The following is a 6,000-nucleotide window of genomic DNA, read 5'->3' as shown; positions in this document are numbered from 1 at the left end:
TCCCCCCACCCCGGCTCTCCATCCTCCAGCTCCCCTGGCATCCTTCCGTCTCCTGTCTCCCTGCCCTCGGCTCTCTCAAGTTCTTCATCACCCCCCACCCCACCGCTCCTCACTGGGGTCTGTTCGGTCATGGTTTATTTTTAGCCCCCGTGCCATCCTGAGGATGTGAACAATATTCCTGAGTCATGGTTTTACAAGGAAGCAGAAACAGCTCCCTCAACATCTCTCAAGATCACTTATCAACCTCTGGCCAGGCCTGCAGCGGAGAGAGCATAGCCGGCCAGTTCCTCTTCTGGAAGGAACCCCCCCACCTCAGCGTCTTAGAGAAGCAGCTGCTTCTGCTGGTCGCAGAGAAGCAACCTGAGCTCATCTCATTACGTCCACATCACATCCTCCGCAAAGCCCGTTTCGGGAGCAAGGACCGTGCTGCAGCCTCTGCTGTCTGCGTGATTGAAAGCAGAGAAGAAGCCTGTTCAGAAAAGGTGCAGGTGAAATCAACTCCAAAGAGCCCTGAATTTGAGTCCAGAGACGTGAGTGTTAGGGCCCTGCAGAGCTTGGCAAGTCTACTCATCTAGTGTTTACAGAGTCCCTCCCCCTGAGAAGAGTCAGTCTGCTTTCTAGATTCTCCCGACAAAACTAGAGAATCACACTACATCATAAGAAGGGCTTCTATCGGGGCTCCTGGGTGGCTCAGTCTGTTGGGCGTCTGCCTTCGGCTCCGGTCATGGTCTCGGGATCCTGGGTTCCAACCCCAGGTCGGGCTCCCTGCTCAGTGGGAGCTTCTCCCTCCCCCTCTGTCCCTGCCTATGCTCCCTCTTGCTATCTCTCACTCCCTCAAGCAAACAAATAAAAAGAAGAAGAAGGAGGAAGAGGAGGAGGAGTTTCTATCTTTCGAACAATGACCATATGCAGTGCTGTATATGAGATCCTCAGTCACTCTGACCCATAGGGAGAAGCTGAATCTCAAAGGACTTTTTTTAAGAAAAAGATTTTATTTATTTATTTGAGGGTGTGAGAGAAAGAGAGTGCACAAGCGTGGGGGGGGGTGGAGAGGGACAATTCTATAATCCAGACATCTATAATGTTCACGCAATATCAAATGCAGCAGAATTATTAATTATAATATTACAATAGTAAGCCTTAGAGACCTGGCTTCTCCCTGGCCATTTTCTTTCCACATTCTTCTGTCTCTGTCTCTGTCTCTGTCTCTGTCTCTGTCTCTGTCTCCATCTGTGTGTGTGTGTGTGTCTTTCCCTTTTTCATTCTCTCTCTCTCCTTTCTTTGCAACCCTCCTCTCCTCCCAACCCAACACACACATACCTTTGGCTGCAGCTTGAGTATCACTGCTTGCCTTTTAGACGCTTTGGGATTTCCCAAAAGAAAATGTAAAACGATGTGTAAATCGCAGGCTGGGTGAGAGGTGGGAAGAGAAATAAGCCCTGAACCAGACTCAGAAGCAAGTTTCTTCCAGATGGACATGAACATTCCCAGGGGTGCTGCTCAAAGGGGGGCTGGGCTGCTGACCCCGCTGCAAGTCCTGGGACCCAAACGATCCCTGTAGGATATTAGTCACTCTATAAAACCTCTAGGCCAGTTTCCCAGGCTGTGGGGCCCTATAGGCGATCTCCCATAGGGTCTCAGAGCCTGAGAACCTATGCATCTCACTGCTTGGCGGAAGGTTCACGTTGCATCGGATGTGATTTCTTTTAAAACATGACTTAGCAAATGTCCCAAGACAAAGCTGTAAACTTTCTCGACTTCTCTCGCAGAGGGAGCTCTGAGACCCACAAGGTCACCCTCCTGGCACTGAGCTTTTCGGAGCCTGGGGGAATCCAGAGTCCTTGCCACATGTGTTTCCAACAAGACACAGACTGGGAGTCCCAGAGATGGTCTTGGGACAGACGAGGTGGCCGCTAAGAGCTGGGAGAAGAAAGTCCGCTCCCCAGGATACCTCGGAGAAGCACAGGAAGCCCAGATGCTGGTGGCAGCCCTCAAAGACGACCCAGCATGAATCCTCCCACAACATCCCATTCTTAGATTTGTTTGCATCTTGGCTCAGGCTTCTCTCCCCCCTCCCCGGCAACCAATTTCATTTCTGGATTCCTTTCAATGTTACTACATTTTTTTTTTCTGTCGCTGATGATCAAATAAAGCAGTAGCAGAGATTTCTCACCAGTGACAGAGCACATTCATTCATTCCCTGCTCCATCTCTCAGGCCGGGGCAGGGGGGCGGGGGTGGTGTCTCATGTCCACAGAAAGAATTCAGACTTAGGAGAGGAAACAAGATCAGAATGAGCAAACACTGGGAGACGAGAGGAAGGAGTAGGGGATGTGGCTGGATGACCGACAAGGAGGGCGGAGGTATCCCAGGTGGATGTTGGGGTGCGCAGGGAGGTAGCTCGGGCCTGGCTCCCATGCCTGACGTAGGTGTTCAGCACATCCAGATGCCCTGCAGGAATGATTCCCGAGCCACACTCCTTTCTTTCTGCCCCACTCCCCAGCCACCTGAGTACCTGCATCTGTGTCTTATCTACCCCAAAATGACGCTAGCCGCTTAAGATGAAGCCCAAAGCGTTCCTCTGAAAAAGCAAAAGTGCTATTCTATGGTATTTTCACTCTAGATGATGACATACATGAATGCACCGCTTCGGCCATAAGGGCCATAGCATCAACCCAATAACAGGGAAACCACAGCAGATTCCAGAATCCAAGGCCTCATCCTTTATTCCAACCCGCACGCGCAACTGCCCACCTGCAGAGCACACGTGCTCGTCCGGGCCGTGGGAGGGCTCTGCAGACCCACCACCGTCCTTCCTTCAAAGTCTCGCCCAAGAAGCAAGAATCTGAACCCCAAGCTGAGGGGGAGGGAGGGCAGTAAGAGAAATCTGGAAGCCTGGAAGAGGACAAAAGGGCAGTGGCTGGGCCCTGGAGAGGCCTAACTTGCCAAGTCTTGAAGTGACTTTCTGAGCACTAATGAAATCCAAACCCCTGGGTGTGGGGGCTGATTTACACTGGCCCGAGGTGATTTCCTGTTTTTGAAGAAAAGAGGTGGGAAGGAGCTCAGAGACGTGTCCTGGGCACCAGGCAGCTTTGACAAAACAGTCCTCTCCTGCCTTGAGCATTACGGGGGCAGATAGGGCAAGATAGAGTTACTCCCTGCGCCAGAAGTTTTACAAACCAGCCGGGCGGGCTCCATTCTTGGGAGAGGGGAAGATGCCAGCTTGGGGGCCGGGCTCTGGGGGCCTGAGAGGGGCGGGCATCGGCACCTAATGAGCTCGCAGGCTGCCTTGTCTCCGCACCAAACAAAGCGAGCAGCCACGAGAGTGACAAGAGAGCCAGAGACAAGTGCCAGCTGCTGCTGCTGCTGGGGCCTGGCTTTCCCGCTCCCTATCCCTTGTTTACTCCCCGGGAAAAGCCTAACGGTGCGGAGGCAGCTGAGCAGGTGCCACGGGGCCCGAGTGCACCAGCAGGTCAGTAGAACCACAGCCCGCCCGGGATTTTCCGGGCGAGGCTCGGTTTCACGTCGCCGATCCAAAGGTGTCGGTAAGTAGAACCTAGCTGTCAGGCCACGTGCCCTCCTGCAGCAGCGCATCAGGGTCACTGTAACCAGGGACCTGGCCTGGGATCGGGCATGTCCCCTGTTCGCCGAGACCTTCCCTGACCGCCCTGCACGAGGCAGCTTGCCGGCTCCAGCATCGTTCCCTCCACCTCGAGCTCTTGTTCGGGGTAACAGCGACCGTCACCACCTGACATGTCCTTTGTTCCCTGGCCTTCCGCCATCTCACCCTCAAAACATAGTGAAGCAGTTGATAAGTCGTGTTTTTATTTTTTTTAATTTTTATTTATTTATGATAGTCACACAGAGAGAGAGAGAGGCAGAGACACAGGAGGAGGGAGAAGCAGGCTCCATGCACCGGGAGCTTGACGTGGGATTTGATCCCGGGTCTCCAGGATCGCACCCTGGGCCAAAGGCAGGTGCCAAACCGCTGCGCCACCCAGGGATCCCCGATAGCGATAAGTCGTGTTTAAAAGAGCGAGCACCTGAGGGATCTCTCATGCATCCCTTCTCAGCCTGAGCTTCCTAGGAACAGGGCTGTGTCTTACAGTTCTGCACCTCTGTAGGGCCTCGTGAAGAGCAGGTGCTCCCATAAACGTACACTGACCAGTTCTAGTGGATTCCATCTCTGGAAGAAAGGACAGAAGGCTAGAGGGTGGGAGGCCTGACAACGGGCTCTGCTGAGGACCATCCAGAATGCACACGTCGTCGGAGCCTACATCTTGGGTGCTCACTCAGCAGCCCCTGCCTGGGTCTCCTCTTGCTCCAGCCCTCGGCCTGCTGCACCCTGATATGCCCCCTCCCCTCCCCTGTGGGTTTCCATTGTCCTCTAAAGCCCTGTTTACGTAGTCTTTCCACCCTACCACTCAGTGTTACCTGGTCACTCAGGGTCTCTAAACATCTCTATACCCAAACCAACCAGACCCATCTCTGCCTGACTCCAGTTTTAAAGACAAAAAAATCCCTGGTCTTACCTAGCAACCCAGAATCATGACAGCTGACTTTCCCCAGGGATGAATTTCTCTGGCCAGGAAAGCACAGTAAATTCAGGATGGGATAGGAAATAAGAGCAGGGAAGGGTGTAAAACTCTTTGTTACCTTCCTTTTTTTTATTTGGAATGCCTGCTAATTGCAGACAATTTACTATGAACCTATTGCACTTAGCAGCCACCTGGAGGATGGCATTTAGCACTTCTATTTCCACCTTATACACAGATAAGGGAGGTGGAAAAAAGTCAGGCGCTCACAGGGAGCTTCAGGGAGAACCAAATTCTGGGCCCAGGTCCTCTGGCCCTGCATGCACACACCCAGCCACCGTGCAGGTGCTTAGGGGTGACACAAAAGAGCCCAGGCTGCGGGGCCAGAGGGGCCGGAGCACGAATAATACCATTTGCTAGCAGTGTGACCTTGAGAAAAACAACTGGAATTCATTGAGCCTCAGTCTATGTCACGTGAAGATGATAACATCGCATTTAATTCACTGGGTGGTGTGCTACGTAAGTAAGACAGCAGACATAAGGTACCCGGTCAGCGTCCAGGTATAAATGTGATAAGCCCAAAATTAGCAAGCGAACCTTTTATTTTGGGGAGAATTCCAGGTACCATACAGGCCCAGCAGCGATTTCAGAAATAATATTGTCAAAAAAAAAAAAAGAAATAATATTACCAGCTACTTAGAAAGCAGAGAAAGAGATGGGAGAGGAGAAGGAAGACAGGAAGAGGGACAAGAAGAATTAAGAGTGGTTAGCACTCTTCCAAAGAGTGGAAGTAATAATGACAGTAATAGTGAGCCAGCAGCAGCTATTTGGATGGCAGAAGGGGGCCCATTCGAGACGGGGGGAGACTCTTCATATAGGATGGCCTCACACAGTCAAAATGAACAAGAAGATCCAACAGGGAGGCAGAAAGGCATTTCAGGCAGAAGGAATCACAGTGCTAAAGCACCCAGGTGAAAGCCGGCCCCCTGGAGGCTACGCCATGGAGCGCACAGGGGAAGCAACAAGAAATGAGACCAAAGAGGCAGACGAGGCCAGATTGGGAAGGCCTCAGTTTGCCCGACTGGGTAGTGGGACTTTATCTGAGTCCCCCAGGATGTCTGCGGGAGGTGGTGCTGGAGACGTGTCCAGATTTGCTTCAGAAAGTTGACCCAGGTGGCTGTGTGTGTGTTGGGGGTGGTGGTGTCACAGATGAAGAGAAGCTGGACCAGGGAGACCCTTAGTAGGCGCCCCTAATAGGAAAGCATACACCCCAAAGATGGCCCCATCTGGCAAAGCACTATAACCTCCAAAGCCAAAGGTGAAGTCCAGAGTCACTAAAATCGAAAATGTGAGTTTGGGTTGCTCAGCGTGGTCTGTTTCTCCCGCTCTGTGTGAAAGTCACTATAAACCCTATCTCTGCTTCCCAGCTGCTTCGTCATCCCAGAGATAAAGGTGAGTAATCCAAA

Source organism: Canis lupus, chromosome 5 (assembly GCF_003254725.2).
Source record: "Canis lupus dingo isolate Sandy chromosome 5, ASM325472v2, whole genome shotgun sequence".
NCBI lineage: Eukaryota > Metazoa > Chordata > Mammalia > Carnivora > Canidae > Canis > Canis lupus.
This window is presented reverse-complemented; position numbering follows the sequence as displayed.